Source organism: Taudactylus pleione, unplaced genomic scaffold (genome assembly GCF_031769625.1).
Source record: "Taudactylus pleione unplaced genomic scaffold, aTauple2 ptg000969l, whole genome shotgun sequence".
Lineage (NCBI taxonomy): Eukaryota > Metazoa > Chordata > Amphibia > Anura > Myobatrachidae > Taudactylus > Taudactylus pleione.
Genome location: NW_028285370.1, coordinates 86,926 through 104,901, shown reverse-complemented (window position 1 = coordinate 104,901; position 17,976 = coordinate 86,926).

The window sequence follows — 17,976 nt, the reverse complement described above, 5'->3', positions numbered from 1 at the left end:
CCCCTCTTTGTCTAAAGAATATGGACATGACTTTCAGTAACCCATAATGCTTAGCATCTCTACACATCTTACAATGGTTATTCTATTGCAGTGTGGCTAACGTTCTACAACTAACACCATATAAGGTCTTAAGGGCTTATTATACATTTCTGCTAATGACAGGTACAAGTATAGGCCCCCCAATATATGTCTTGTCTGACCCCAAAGGTGAATCTGACCAGTCTAGGCATAGACTAGAACTACATGAATACAAACTCTTTTCAAACCTCAATGGGGCCTAGCACAGTTGTGTATTACAACTTATATACCTATGTAGAAAATTATTATTTAACCCACTGGTTACACTTCAGTCCTGCTATTTATCCTGTACTTTTGTGCCTATCAATTACATATTCAAATGAGTTCTAATTAAAGACTGTTTCTTTTAATCAGACATTATAAATAGAAGTGGTTGGCATGATTCCTGGCATCCTCCCATCAGTTATGGGTTGGTTGATGGATCCCTGCAGTGTTCTGGAAATCAATTCATCAGTAAACGTTATTAAAGGGGGATGGTGTTAATCTGTGCTGCTGCCACCTTTATGTGGACTTTCTCCAAGTTATCTGAGAGCGCAATCACTGGTGACAGATGGACCTTAATATCTCTAGCCCGTGATCCTCATATAGCAAGGTGGACAGTATATTTTAGCATAGTCCTCTATGATCCGTCATCTCAGGAAGCATCTGTGAGCCTATAGATTACACTCAGCACAAAATAAGAAACAACATGTTATATAACGCGACCTCTTGGCATTCTGACATCTTCGATAAGTTAGACACATATATATTCCTATAATCGTGCATTTTCTATATGCAAGCTTTTATTAATTTTACACTTGTTACTTATTATTTCTAGTTCAGATATATTTATAATATATATAATTGTTGCTGATCAATATGTTATCACTTATAAACATTGCAAGGTTAATAGCTCAATTAACTTCACACTAATATCTTTATTCTTAATATAAGGGAAGATTATAGTCCTTCTGTAACAGTGGAAAACTCTGGTATTGTCATTGGAGTATGACAGGGAGAGACATGCGGTGAGGTATTGATAGGTTATCCTCCCCTCTGACAATCAGAAACTGCCTGAAGCATAGGGGGGGGGCTGTGCCGCAGGCAATAATACTGCACTGAAAAAAAACAGGGTCACGCCCTTCTCAGTGAGAGATGTGATAGCTCTGATGGACAACTCTGATGATCAGGCGACCTATCCAGAGGGTTCTGACAGCGCACTGCCACTGCCATAATGCTCCTGTGCCATCTATACCCAGCATCTACTTCACCTACCACTTGCTAATGAGAGTTGAGCTGCTATTTTCATTGGAGTATGACAGGGAGAGGTGAGAGGTGAGGCAGCAACAAGGTCAGCCTCCCCTCTGACTATCAGAAACTGCCTGGAGCACAGGGCAGGCCGTTCCACAGACAAAAATACTGCACTGAAAGGTGGGTGGTAGCTCAGTTCTGCAGTAAACCGTTGGTGAGTCAGCAGAAATTGTAGAATCAAATGGAGACAGAACAAGCGCCTGATAGTGTAGCGGAAAAGCTAATTTCACATCAGAATGGGCGTAATTCCAAATGATATTGTATTGGTAATAACATGTATATTTCCCTCTTGTACAGTTTGTAACAATCCTTTGTATAGTGTTATTCTAGAGTCTATGTACTCTAATCAGCATGAGGTCTGGTGTGTGGAAAGGTGACAAAACCCCTCTTGACTAGTCCCCTTTGAAGCTGGGCAGGCGAGGATGTAATAAGGTCTGTCTTCCTAAAACAGTCACTAAGAGCCCTGTGTTCTGTTTGGGGACAGTGATCAAAAGAATGGATGGACCAGGGAGACATTCGGTCTCCGGAGGTGTGAATCTCCTCACCTAGTCACTGGGCATGTTTATTGACCCAGGCCTGTTCCTCAAACTTCAAATATAGCTGAGTGTGTAATTAAAGAACCCCTGCTCAGGTGGCCAGGAAAACCTGAGCTTCAGCTAGCTAAACAATCCACTCTGAGCTGAAAAGGGTAAAATCATCCCCACGGAGGGAGTGACGGGGGTGCCTGGAAAAAGCAGGCCTAAATATGTGAGTCAACCCTGACCCATTGGTTCATCCTGCATGAGGCTATCGAAGGATACAGATGATCCCGAGTTTGTCACTGGGAAGGCCTCGTCCCAGAACCATTTAATCCGCCGTAACCCGAATGGTTTGTTTCCCTATTTATTATTTTATTTTCTGGAAAGTGTGAGTAACTGTGTGATTTTTTTATAACATTATTATATTCTTTGTAAACTTTTGTACATAAGCTTTGAAGACATTCTTAAATTAAACATTAATTCTAGTTCTGGATCTTTGTTTTTATTACCCAAGTCCTCATAGGACTCATGTTACCTATTTTTCTAAGTATTGATAAATGTGTGTGCAGGTAAGAGCATAAGCTTACTTAATGCTTTAACATTATATTCTTCTGCTGGTGGCAGTTACCAGGTTTAGTTAACCACACATGTTGAGGGTAACCTGTAAAAGTCACGGGCGGCGATTCTCAGATTGGTGTATCAGGAGGGTCGGCCCGCAGGACCGTGACAGATAATGTAATATTATGGTTGAAAATCCTTTGATAATATGCATACCAAATGTACACTTGTTCAAAAGCGTAACTGCAGGAGTTTAAATTTGCAGGTTTGGTACTCCTCCCAGAAGAGAATACTTCACTTATGAGAAGCCTCATATATCAATAAAAGATATCTCCATAGCATATATGTATGTTTCAAAAGTGAGAACAATACATACAGCATACAAGCTATATCATACAGAATAAAATAGCTTATCTGTGAATGAAGATGTGAGGGCATGGATGCCATCCAATAGGATATCTCTTTTTGAGAAGCAAAAGTTCAGAAGATGAGGCAAACAAGGGGGTAGATCCTAAAAACAAAGATATATTCAGCTTGTCATCCCACTATTTATCACAATCTGAAGTATCAATACTCAGTAAAGGATTGATGTTTGCCCTCACACAGAAACACAATACATTTAAAATGTTTATCGATTTGAACACATTTGCCAGGAAACTAACACTTACAAGGCATTTTGCAAAGAAGGAAACAGCCATAATAACTAATTATAACAACGTCTCTAAATTAGGATACTCAGGCACTGGCCTCGTCACTCCGAGAAAACGGGGCTGATGCCCTAACGTGCGAACCATGGCAATCGTGCAGCAGCTTAGGGGGCACTTGATATGCACATGCATAGTTTGTAACATGGACGTGTGAAGATCTCGCTTCATAGGAGTTGTACATAAACCCAATGAATTGGGTCCATAGTATCCTATACAAGTTTGACAGAAATATTAAATTTTTTTAGCAGTTTCTTTTGTTTACATAAAAAATAACATTTATAGGATGTTTGTCTCCAGCTGTTCAGTTCTACATCACATTGTTCAGTATGGTAATAAATGTAATTCATTAAAGTAAGATAATCTTGCTCTACTCAGTTATTCCCCAAAAAAACATACATCCTTGCTCTACTTATTTCTTAAAAAAGAGCACTGTAATATGAATGTTCTGTCCTGGCCTTGCTATCGATCTCCCAGATAACAAGGTCCGTGATAGATGTATTAGCATGCTTCCTGCTGGACATTTGCACAGTGGTCTGTGTTTACCTACTAAAGCATGGCAGTAATATAAAAATGTATAGAATACATGTGTATTTGTTTTTAAATATAAGGTGCGGCTTTGTGGAATTGCATTATCCAGAAAAAGGAGATTCATGGTCTTACCTGTTAAATCCTTTTCTTTGACTCCATAGGGGGCATAGGGATCAGTCTAGCTATAGCCTGGAGAGAGGAGAGTCTGGGCACCAAATCGTTAACATTTATTTCCCAGCAGCCCAGGCTCCCTTTCCTTTGTACCCCAGCCCCAGCCACCGGCAGCCAGTCAAATTAGCAAGCCATGGCAAGGAGCGAGGAGAAGGAAGACAGGCAGACACTCTGAATCACACATAGGTAAGGTGAACAGAACTGATACTCAAGCAACTAAACCCCGTCAGCCAGGTGCGTCAGGGTGGGTGTCCAGTGCCCCCTATGGAGTTGAAGGAAAGGATTTAACCAGTAAGAACATATAATCTGCTTTCTTCCTCCACTAGGGGGCAGAGGGATCACACTGGGACGTCCCACATCTTGTCCCCATATGGGAGGGGATGCTCCTGGGCTTCACACGAAGGCTGCGTCTGAAGACGCAAAGGTGTCAAATACATAGAAGCAAACAAATGTGTGGGCGGGAGACCATGAGGCAGCCTTACAAAGCTATTCCACAGAAGTGCTACATTGAGTCATCCAAGAGGCTCCCACTAACTGGGTGGAATGGGCATTCACCATGGCAGGGGCAGGAAGATCCGTCAAAGAGTAGGCCTGGAAGATAGTCAAACAGAGCCACTTGGCCAAGGACTGCTTTGGAGCCGGCCAGTCCTGCTCATGAAATCACACAGGACAAACTGAGAACCTGTTGTGCGGATATCTCTGGTCCTGTCCACGTAAATCCGGCACAACATCCAAAGAGGCTTCCTCCTGCGAAGAATCTGGAATGCTGAAAAGTGGGACCATGATCTTCTGGTTAATGTGAAAGCAAGACAACTCTGGCAAGGTAACCCAAGCGAGTCCACAGAATGGACCGATCCGAGTGGAATACCAGAATGGTAACAAGGCGATCAACTCAGACATTTTTTGGGGCTGATGCAAAGGCAAGCAGAAAATAGTCTTCCATGCAAGCCATCCCATGTCCACCATATCCAGAGACCAAAGGGAGCCCACTGGAGAGCCCTATGAACCAAGATAGGGTCATTGAAGCCACCGGAGGAACAAATAGCGGCTGTATGTGGAAAACTTTCTGAAAAAAGTTAGAACATCTGGAAAGAGCGCAATATGCCCTCTGGAAGAGAACAGAACAGGCTGAAACCAGTACCTTCATGGAAGGGAGCCGGGAGAGGCAGAATGTTAAAGCCTGTGGCCAAACACCATATAAGTATGTCCGCCAAATGCGGAGATAAAGAGTACCTGAAGAGGGCTTCTAGGCATTAAGCATGGTACAAATGACTCTTCTGGAAAACTCCTTTAGTTGCATGACTGATGTCGTAAGAGCCACTCCATCAAAGCAAGACAGTCCAGACCTGAATGGAAGCAGAGGCCCTGATACAGAAGATCTCACCACAGAGGAAGACGCAGCGGGTCGTCAAGGGAGAGGCCCAGAAGATCCACGTATCATGCCTGCTGTGGCCACACTGGAGCCATAAGGATCACTGTGCCTCCCTCCAGCGTTAACCTGTGAATGACCTGCGGGATCTTTGAGATTAAAGGAAAGATGTATATTAGCAGAAACATCCATGGTACCTCTAGAGTGTCCACCAGGAGAGCTGCGGGCTTCCTGGTGTGGGAACTGCATCACTGCAACTGATAATTGTGTTGAGATGCCATCATATCTATGTCTGGTAGGTCCCAACGGTGGACTAGTAGAGTCTTGATGTACAGCCTACTCGCCCAAGTGATAATCTTGGAGGCTTAGGGAGTCTGCATCTCAATTCTGGACTCCGGGGAGGAAGGCTGCTGACAGTGCAGATGGATACCACTCTGCTCAGCAGAGAATGCAGTTGACTCCATCATGGCTTTGCAACTGCGAGTGCCACCCTGGTGGTTTATATAGGTGACATCGGTTGACCGGTTGACCCTGGAGGAGAGACTGCATCTGGCAAAATGCACTGTACACTGCGTGGAGCTCAAGGACATTGATGGACAGTCTGCTCTCCTGAGTCATCCATCAACCCTGGAAGGTCTGAAAACACATCATCATCCCCCACCCCCCGAAGACCTGCGTCAGTGGTGAGTAGAACCCAGTCTTTGGCCCTCATTCAGAGTCGCTCGTAAGCGGCCGTTCGCTCGTTCGGAGCGATGTTTTCACTTCTGCGCATGCGTACGGTTTTTAATACGCATGCGCGAACCAGTCAGTGCGGCCAGAAATCGTTTGTTCGCTATATAGCGAGTGCCTGCTATTTTGAGTGACAGGATGAGGCATATGTGGGTGGTAACAGGGGAAGGTGCTTGAAAACGGGGAGTGGAGATCCGAACGCAGGCGTGCTTAAAGGTCAAAACGGGCGTTTTATGGGTGTGCATAATTAAAACAGCAGCGTCATTGACCACGTCACCTGGTTGTTTTATAGTCAAAACTGCTCGCAATATAGCGGTAGGAAAACCAACCACAAGAATTGCGAGCAGTTCATACGCTGTTCGATGTACTCGATTAATCAAATAAATAGCGGACATGACGTATGATGCGAACGGCCAGGGGGCGTTTTTAACAAAATAGCGGCCGGTAGTTTTGCTCGCTCGTTCAGACATGGAGGCGTCAACAGACCGCAAACAGCGAACGGTTCATTTGAATAGCCACCCCCTTTTTCTGAACAAACGACCGCAAATTGCGAACGGCTCTGAATCAGGCCCTTTGATCTTAAAAAGATGGACCCTGTCCATGTGTGGGACTGGTGGATCCACCATAGGAGAGAGTGACAACTGTCCCAAGGGAAAATGAGCCTCTGCACCCTGAGGTGCAAAAAGGACTTGTTCCACCATGCTAGAATTTCCAACTGAAGAGGACAGGAGAGGAACTAGACATATGCCACTATTTTGAAGATGGAGACCAAAGAACCCAAGATCTGCATGCAGCTGTGGAGCCACACCTGATGGTGGCTCAGGAATTCGCAAATCCTGGACTGCAGGGCTAAAATTTTATCTGCAGGATGGAAGCCCTGTCGAACCCTGGAATCCAGTAAAGACCCTAAGTGAAGCATCTACTGAGAAGGTGTCAGAATGGATTTCCTCCAATTGACTATCCACCCGAGTGACTGCCGTCCTTCCACAATTTACAAAGTCTCACTTACTGTCCCAAAAATGACAGAGAAATGACACTCCTCAGTTCTGAGTGGCAGCTCCAAAAGTCTCCAGAAAAGGACTATTGCTCCATAGGTCCAAATAGAAAGACTGTTCAGCAATTGTGACACATCAGCGCTATCTAGTGTATAGAGTCCAAAAGACCACCTGTTTTGTTCCAATTTTACGTTTCTTTCATTTAAGGCTCCAGAATTGTTTTTTTCACAGCCATAAAAGTAAACAAAGAATTGAAGTGCATAAGTTATGTACCAAAAAAATCTCTCTTTTTACATACAATAACTGCCACCTCTGTAGGTGTACATTTAATATTCGTTTTGTATGAGAATTTTTGTGCCCCTCATACACAATATAGATTATACCAATGCAAAAAAAAACACAGCAATGTAAATAAAGTGCACAGTGTTATGTCACACCCCCTACAAATATCTGAAAAACCACTATGCATGGTACGGTCAGATCCAGGGGAGTGGGAGCAATCAGTACGATTCCTTCCCCACACACCTTGCAGGCAGAGAGAACCTCCAAAGCCCAGCACACAGCAGCTGGGCTGGGGAGAGAGGCTACTGCCGAAAACAGTTAAGCAGTGTTATGGGGGGAACCAGACCTCCAATAAGCCCAGGCCTGGGTAATTAATAACCCCCTCTCTCTGCGCCCCTGGAAACATTCTCTTCTGCCTAAACAGCTGCTGTAATGTCTATACACAGATTGCAGGTCTACATAGTGCAGCAGAATATTTTATTCGGAAAGGGATATTTGTAAAACAGGAAAATGTGTCTCCCTTTCTATGTCGGAGCTATTTGTGCACATTTGCGCCAACTTATTTGGTTTAAAGTAAGGGTGTTCATCGGCCACTTCTCGTGTTTTGTGTTTTTGATCTGGATCTTGCTTAGTGGTTTGGATTGGTTTTGCCAAAACCACCCTTCCGTGTTTTGTGTTTTGGATATGAATTTTTCTGGAAAAAAGCATAAAAACAGCTAAAATCACAGAATTTGGTTTTTTTTGTTCCTACGCTATTAGTAACCTCAATAACAGTAATTTCCGCTAATTTCCAGTCTACTCTGAACCCCTCAAACCTCACAATATTGTTTTTAGGCCAAAAGGTTGCACCGAGGTAGCTGGATGACTATGCTAAGTGACACAAGTGGGCGGCACACAGAGCACAGGGCAGCGTACCCCTGCACCACACCGGACAGCCTCTGAAAAAATTATTTGTATTTGTAAAGAATCGTTTTTTACATAAATTAAACAGGAACGGTAAAAAAAAGAGAACTTAATTTTTGTATCAGTAAATATAAATTTTTCTGGAGAAACCGGATAATACGTATCAGTCTCCACATGGTATAAAATAAAGTCCATCGTTGTGCTATACTGTATCTTTAACAGTTTAGGCAGTGTAAGCCAAGAAAATGCACGGACGTAAGTATTTTCATTGACTTTCCTCACTAAACTCGTCACTGCCCGGCTCCCTTCTGTCACACATTAATGTTTCCTACACCTAAACCTTCCTCTGCAAATGCTCCATAGAATGGTGAAAATTGCATCAAATTCCATGAAATGGTTCCTGAGATTAGCCCGAACTAACAGACAGACGCTCACCACAGACTTTATTTTATATATTTCTAAATATATATATATATATATATATATATATATATATATAGGGGCGGATTGGGCCGCCGGGAGACGGAATAATTCCCGCTGGGCTGGCCAATGATCATGTGCGGCAATCCCCTCAGTGGCTTACACAGTCAGCCCTACCTTCTCCCCCTACCGGGCTGGGCTGCGCAGCGCACTATAGAGACAGCTTCCCCCCCCCGACCGAGCCATGCACTCCCTCAGTGGCTTATTACAGTACACAAACAGTCCACCTCCTGAGCTGGGCCACGCCGCGCTGCGCACTACACATACAACCTCCCCCCTGGCCGGGCCGTGCACTCACCTCAGTGGCTTACCCAGCTTTACACAGACAGCCTCTGCCGGGCCGGGAAATAACAGCTGCAATCGGAGCTCTGCTCAGCTCCAATCAGGCTCCATTGGGAGCGTCTGCGCATGCAGAGAAACTCTTTGTGTAGTCTGTGTAGGGGCAAACAGAGTACTGGGAGAGAGACTGTCTGGAGCCTGCATGAGATCTGGAGCCTGCATGAGAAGAGAATGGGCTGCACGGGGAGAAACAGCTACAGTAATGTGCAGAGGTAAGGAGCTCAGGGAACTGGCTGCAGTGTTAGAAGGGCTGGAGCATTAAACTCACAGGGCAATGCTGTATATAGCTCAGTATCAAACCTTTGTCAGCTATTGTTCCTGAGCAAAAAGTATTAGCCCACTAAACACTTAAAACTGTATTATCCAAATTGGCACTGTCCCTCCCTGCATATCCCTGAGACAGAACTAACTTGTTAGCTTTAGCAGTGTGTGCCAGTCATGTTTCGCTCCCAGGACTCCTCAGATGCTCTGCGGGAAAGTGGCCTCCTAGGGGTAATGGGGAAGAAATTGGTGAGGGGTCTAGCTGCACACACGGAGGGCAGTAGCTCTGGACTAAAAGGGAATTACAATCCCCCTACATACCCTGCCCAGGTGAGAAACTACTCAAATTGGGCGGCACAGTTCATGTAATTTCTGCCACGGCCCTATCTGTGTGTAGTTTGTATATTCTCCCTGTATGTGCTTGGGTGTCCTTTGGGAACTCTGGTATACACCCACTAGCCAAACATATACTGGTAGGTGAATTGGTTCCAGACAAAATTTAACTCTAGTGTGTATGTGATAGGGAATATAGATTGTAAGCTCCACTGGGGCAGATACTGATGTGAATGGCCAAATAGTCTCTGTAAGTGCTGCAGGGTATGTTTGCACTATATAATTAACTTGTAATAATAATAATAATAATGACCCTTCCATCCCCCTCTGAACCTGCCCCCTTTCTACCCTCCAAACTGTCCATCCTTTCCAAACTGCTCTTTTAGTACTTATTGTTAAATTTGTAAATAAACCTTTTAATACATTCCTTCCTATAAACCTCTAAGATTCACCTGCCTAGAACCTCTAAGACAAAACCCTGCCTAAAACCTCTAAACAGAACGCTAATTGCGTACGCAGTTTAACCGCAAATAAAGACAGGAGTGGAATCTGTGTTTCCAACGCACAAGTATTATTCAGGTAAAAGTACAGTCAGTTACACGCAATCTATACATACATAATTTAGGCGTAAAAAGGAAATAATACAGACCAAGTACGGTTATACATACGCTGCGCCTCCGGACCCAGAGATAGACTTCTGACTAGATATCCTCAGTTCACCCAAAATTCAGCATGAACTGGCAAACCAGTGTTTGGACACATGTATTTATTCCCCCCCAGACTGACACAGGACAAAGGGAGAACTTCCTGCTGATCTCATTGGTTCCCAGAGGAGAAGCATATGTAACGACACATTTAACAGGTTGTTTCAAATAGACTTTCCCTGCCTCTAACAGCCGGAGTCTTTCTGGTAATGCCTCCTTTAGCATCCTAACAGTTGAATCTAAAATATACATTTTGGTTGCTTGTAGGTTCTGCGGTCCATAACTCAAGAATGCATAATGCGATCTCCTCACCGATAGCACCGGGAAACTGTGGAAAGAGTATGCATCAGAACAACTCCAAGAATGACATGTTTATCTTGTATAATTCCTTAGTTAACAAATATCTTTATTTCTTAGCATTTAAACTAACTTATCCAACTTGAATCATACAATTTGATGCTAATGGAACCTTGTGTGCGAATATGTAGTGTGTGGGTATTCGGGGTTTGGTATAAGGACGCTAGTTATTAATGGGTGAGATTTAAGTGCATAATCTCTCATACACGAAGTGAACATCCAGCAGTGTGGATGGCTGAGGGTTGTAATTCTACATGCCCTCTGTCAGCAGGCCCCCACCTGCTGTGTTCAAAGGAAAACAAAACCTCTTTTGTTCTCACAGACTCTTGTGTGAAATGCAAATGTATTATCACCTCAAACTGTGGGATTTGGAGCCATCCTGTCTAGGATTCAGGCAAATCCAATTGTGTAGATATTATATTACAATTGCCACAACTATACTTTATCTGCATCCAGGGATTCCCAATTTGTATGTAAAAATACCCATTGTCTCTTCTTATTTACTTCTACTTAGAAAGCTGGTTTTTCCCGTTGCCCTTGGTAGGTTAACAAAAACATTGCCATCTGTTCTTAGCTCCTGGGTTATAACTTGAATTAATGCTGACCACAAAAAATGGTGTCTTGCGATCTCATTTCCAAAATGGAGTCTTGCGGCCATTCGCAAGATGGCGTCGCTGCGATTAAATTTTAAACTGAACTTGTCTCACTCAATTATTCAACTTTGACAGTCCACCCTTTGATAGCAAACAACATGCTATCACAACCTAATTTGAATCTGTTTAGCCATGCATGAGAATATACCGTTCAATGTTATTATGGTATGACACAGTATGGTCATTTGAACCATTCAGATAATGCATCTCCGGGAGGGACATAAAACTTCCGTTATACGCACACCGTGGATCCTTAAGGGATCATGGGAAAGATGTGGGGATGCACCTATCCTATAAGGAGAGCCTTGGAAGGGGTTGGGACTGCATTACCTAAGATGACTTAAAACAACATAAACGTTATATCCATGCACGACCACTCAAACTCAGGCTACATTGTTATACACTACGTCATAACTCAGGATTGAAATACAGTTCTTCCTTATTATTATTATTCACATTTTCACAACAATTTACTGTACTGAAATTGGACCGGCACTCCCCTGATTTGGTATAGCACTCCTCCTCCTGACTCCACTCCATCAGCTCCGCCATCAGCTCACATCTCCTTTATTGGTCCCCCATCACAGACACCGAGCATCCCCAAACAGATCATCATGACAAAAAAAAATAAAACTCTGGAAAAAAAAGAACTAGGATGACCACAGCAGGCCACTCCATTGCTTGAAGCACTGATCTACACATTTCTTTAGCTCAGATATCTCACCATCACCTTTTTAATCCTTCCGGCACAAGCTCGCAATCGACAGGTCCACGTTATCGGCCTTGTCTCTGCCTTGTATCTCCACCGGTTGGTTAACCTCCCTATAGTGAGTGGAATGGATCCACGTATCTTCCCTGGCCACCCTTTGAGGATGCTGTATCGTCAGATACGGACCTTTCCACCGATCAGTCAAACAACCTGAGCTAAAAAAAATTTGGATCATAACAAATTCTTCCAGATTTGACATCATGACAGGTTGCATTAGACATGTTAGTTAATAACACTTCCAATTTCGGTTATTCTCATTCATCTTCGTGAGACCCTGCACAGTAACCTCATTATCAATTTTTCACATGAGGCTGCCTGTTTGGACAGTATCTCAAAGGGGGGGCAAATAAAGGAAAAGACACTCTGGGAAAATCTTAGTGTTGATACCCATCATCTTACGCATGTTCTTGAAAACGTCACCTGTAAAATAAGTCCCTCTATCACTTTTAATAATTCTAGGGATATAGTATCTGCATACAGGTTCTTGCAATTAAATCTTGTTATTAATAGCTACTGCTCTAAATAATGCCTGTGCCGCTGGGTTGGATAGTTTTCCGAGTAGTCGACCTCAGCCTGGCATGGCTGCCGTTTATCCTTAGCAACCTTGTGTCCTATGAGTGGGAGATAAAGCACAACAGTTTAATATCATTTAAACATGACCCAAAATACAACAATAAATCATCCACAATTTACATTAGAACAGATCCATTGATAGGTTGAAAAAATTTTAAACAGTCATATAAGGTCTCGGAGAAGATACTGGGGTTACCTATGAACTCGTGGGAAACTCGTGTTCTTGTATGGTGTTCTTCGCTTTGCAGTACTTACTTATGTGTCCCACTTGGTGACAGTTAAAACATAATTTTGAACGGGGTGGATGAAAAGAAAAGTGGGATTTGAGCAAGAGGGAAAGGTGGTGGGTATGGGTAAGGATAGGGAGGGTAAAGATATTGCGGGGGATATGAGTATGGGACCTGTGGTTGTGTATGATATGTGGGGTAAGGATGTGTTTGCTGTGGTGTGGGATTGGTGAGGATGTGTAATTGTTCAGGTGCAGGTGTGTGTGTGGGTGCAGGTGTGTCGGTTGGCTGTGATGTTATTGTCATTCCTTCCAGAGCTTGTATACTGACAGCCATTAGTTTTTCGCTCTGGGTCTCTCTCTTTTTGGAGATGTTTTTATCATGTTCTATGGCAGACTCTATGAGGTTATCTATTGTAAGTCCCCTCCAGCCAGGTTGTGAGGTCTGAACCCGAATCTTTAAATCGTCTTTCAGACCGTCCATGAGTACCGTGACTATCATTCCCCTGTGGTGAGTGCTATCTTTAATATCTTCTATCCCAGTGTACTGGGTGATAGCCTGCAGAGCCCGGTCGCAATAGTCTTCTGCAGTTTCACTCTCCTTTTGCTTAATTGTGAAGATTTTGTTCCAGTTAACTACTACTGGAAAATATACACCCAATTGAGTCACAATGCGGGAAATGTTACCTTGGTTTACTTGGTCTGTTAAGGGAACGTCGCCATCCAATACACAGTCCGTGATAAATTTTGTCACGTCGGTATTGTGTGGCAGGCAGGCCCTTAACACTACACGCCAATCTTTATTAGTGGGCTCATGAGAACTACCCAAATTTCTCAAAAATCTTTGACATTTGGCTAGTTCCTTTTTGGGATTGGGGAAATCATTTATGATGGAATTCAGTTCTGCTCTTGTCCATGGACAATGCATTACTACTTCCCTCGTGGGCACTACACCGTTTGCATCTGCATTTCCATTCGGAACAGTTATTGTCCGAATGGGATGCAGACCGGCAGCGTTGCTACCTCTGACCTGGTTACCTGGCTGGGGGTTTAATCTGCTGCTGCTACGTATGGTATTAACAACTTCCTCTATGGGTGCAGAGTGTGTTAACACTTCCCTTACTGTTACCGATGGAGATGGCGGCACCACCCGTGATTGTGGTGATGCAGCATCTATCATTTGCACAGCATGGGAAATGGCAGACATTACAATAGGCTCATCATCCATATCATAAACACTTTCTTTATGGTTGCTTAAGAGAGGGTACAAGTTGCTTGTTACATTTTTATTGGTATTTTTGGTAACCGTACTTGCACCTCCATCCACATAAGGTGGGGGAGGTGAGCGTGAACTGCTGGCAATACTCTCCACGACGCTACTTTGCCGCACGTGCGCGCCAATTTGCGGCTCGCTCGTATTGCATCTCAGCGTCGTGGATGTATTTTCTGGCAATGCGTTCGCAACGCTAGTTTGCGTCGTTTGCACATTTTTAAGCCAAGCATCCCCTTCATGCTGCCATATTTTTTTAAACATTCAAAATACTTAATCTTTTTCTCTCGGGATCGCACCATACTGATGTGATCCTGGACATTATCTAACACATTTTTATCAAAACCACCAATTCTGGGAAACGGTCTAACACTCTTTCTCATCATATTCCTCCATTAGCAGCACATCATTGCCTAACATTTCTACTGTTAGCGTGGCTCCCATTCTGAGACAACTCCTACGCTTTTCAATAAAAATTTAAACTGGTGAAAGACAATCAAGATACTTTCACTTACCTACGGACGAAATTTCTAGATGCGCCACGCTCACCTACGGACGAAATTTCTAGATGCGCCACGCTCACCTACGGATGAAATTTCTAGATGCGCCACGCTCACCTACGGACGAAATTTCTAGATGCGCCACGCTCACCTATGGATGAAATTTCTAGATGCGCCACGCTCACCTATTATCTCTCAGCTCACAATCACACCAAGTGCGGCTCAACTACAATGCTCAAATTTTATTGAACACTGCAGTCACACTGAGAGCCGGTCCCTAACAAAAATAACAAACCATACACCTGCTCTGTGTACTGAACGGTAAGCTGCTTACCGAGCGGCTAGGCTAACCCTTGCACCTAGCCCTTAAGGATCATACGATACCCTTAACTGTCCAACACATACTCACTGTTACACACTTTTTCTCTGCGCAGAAAATAAACGTTTAACCCAGATATTGGTAGATAGAAAAAAAATGTAAACCTTAATGGCTTTGTTCAAACACGTGGCAGCAGAACCTGAAGTCCGTATACGCTTATTGTGCGACCGGCCGCATACACAATTATGCGACTACCATACAAGCGTATAATGACTTTTTAACTGCGTACGCAAAAATGCATCTCAGCCGCATACTCAATACTGCGGCACCCCTCTAAACACAAGGTTCTATCAACAGAGGAAAACAAACTTTTTCCTCTCTTGTCCCTGGATTCTAATCAGCGCTTCCTCTACACAATAACCAGCAGTACGCTCTCAGCAACACTGTGGTAATGAAAGACTAATGCGTCTTTCAAAAGGCGCCTCCACCCTTTTGCTGAGAGAGGACTGACGGAGTGTTATCGTGTATCAGTGTGATAAACCGATGAGCCACCACTGTTAAATTTGTAAATAAACCTTTTAATACATTCCTTCCTATAAACCTCTAAGATTCACCTGCCTAGAACCTCTAAGACAAAACCCTGCCTAAAACCTCTAAACAGAACGCTAATTGCGTACGCAGTTTAACTGCAAATAAAGACAGGAGTGGAATCTTTGTTTCCAACACACAAGTATTATTCAGGTAAAAGTACAGTCAGTTACACGCAATCTATACATACATAATTTAGGCGTAAAAAGGAAATAATACAGACCAAGTACGGTTATACATACGCTACGCCTCCGGACCCAGAGATAGACTTCTGACTAGATATCCTCAGTTCACCCAAAATTCAGCATGAACTGGCAAACCAGTGTTCGGACACATGTATTTATTCCCCCCCAGACTGAAACAGGACAAAGGGAGAACTTCCTGCTGATCTCATTGGTTCCCAGAGGAGAAGCATATGTAACGACACATTTAACAGGTTGTTTCAAATAGACTTTCCCTGCCTCTAACAGCCGGAGTCTTTCTGGTAACGCCTCCTTTAGCATCCTAACAGTTGAATCTAAAATATACATTTTGGTTGCTTGTAGGTTCTGCGGTCCATAACTCGAGAATGCATAATGCGATCTCCTCATCGATATGACCAGGAAACTGTGGAAAGAGTATGCATCAGAACAACTCCAAGAATGACATGTTTATCTTGTATAATTCCTTAGTTAACAAATATCTTTATTTCTTAGCATTTAAACTAACTTATCCAACTTGAATCATACAATTTGATGCTAATGGAACCTTGTGTGCGAATATGTAGTGTGTGGGTATTCGGGGTTTGGTATAAGGCCGCTAGTTATTAATGGGTGAGATTTAAGTGCATAATCTCTCATACACGAAGTGAACATCCAGCAGTGTGGATGGCTGAGGGTTGTAATTCTACATGCCCTCTGTCAGCAGGCCCCCACCTGCTGTGCTCAAAGGAAAACAAAACCTCTTTTGTTCTCACAGACTCTTGTGTGAAATGCAAATGTATTATCACCTCAAACTGTGGGATTTGGAGCCATCCTGTCTAGGATTCAGGCAAATCCAATTGTGTAGATATTATATTACAATTGCCACAACTATACTTTATCTGCATCCAGGGATTCCCAATTTGTATGTAAAAATACCCATTGTCTCTTCTTATTTACTTCTACTTAGAAAGCTGGTTTTTCCCGTTGCCCTTGGTAGGTTAACAAAAACATTGCCATCTGTTCTTAGCTCCTGGGTTATAACTTGAATTAATGCTGACCACAAAAAATGGTGTCTTGCGATCTCATTTCCAAAATGGAGTCTTGCGGCCATTCGCAAGATGGCGTCGCTGCAATTAAATTTTAAACTGAACTTGTCTCACTCAATTATTCAACTTTGACACTTATGATCCCAGCGGTCAAGATGCCGGCGCTCAGAATCCAGACACCAGTCAGAATCCTGGTGCCAGCATCCTGACTGCTGACATCCTGACGGTAATTATTGGGGTTAGGGTTAGGCTGCGGGGGTGTAATGGTTAGGGTTAGATTTATCATATCCTGCAGTGTTAATGTAGTTGTCATGTGTTAATGCCCCAAAATTGCAAAGCGAAAATTAATATTTGTCAATCTTTAGGTGTTGGGACAGAGCATGTGAGTAGTCTTGTCCCGGGAGAGAGTTAAAAGTTAATTATTAAAGTTATATAGTACGAATAATAATGTAATGTGTAGGTGACAGGGATAATATATCATACAGGGCTAGTTGGAGCAAGGTGGCCAATTTTTAAATGAAGTTGCAACTGAATAATGTTGGGCAGGGCCGGCCCGAGCCTTATTTTTTTGTTAAGTGAAGATAGATTTCGGCGCCCCTTGGTGGACTTTGCATGTACCGAAGTCACAAGCCCGAAAAAGGAAAGGGGCGTGGTACCGTTGGTATTGCTTACCCATGTGACATACATTTAATGTTGTGAACTCCGGACACAGTGTGCGCCATCTGCAAAGGGCGCGTGGCCTCGTGACAGGGGTATGGGCTTGCCTCACACCACCGTTTCGTGGGGGCGTGCTCAGCACTCCTGGAGATTATGGGCTCACCCCAGAGATTCTTCCCACACTGTGTAGATGCCTGTGTGCATGCACTTCTATCAGGGTTGCGTACACTCCCAATTCGGGCGTAAGCCTCCCGATAAATGGGTGCAGCTCCCGCCCCCCCGGAAAGGTAGGCAAGCCTCCCGCCTGCCGCTGATCCCCGGACCCCCTCCCCCGCCAGTACCTGTTAAACCCCCGCAGCAGGGGGGGCTGCCGACGCGATTCACGCAGAATCGCATCATTTTGGCCCCGCCCCCTGCTTCACAATGCCTGTTTTTTCGGTAAACCCCAGATAATAAGCGACTAGAACTAGCAGACCGCAATAAGGTTTTAATGGGAGACTCCTGTAACGACAGAGGAACTTTAGAGAACTGAGCATTAACAGTACTCAGTACCTCCCAAAACTGTACTCATTTTCCATGGTTATATTGTAC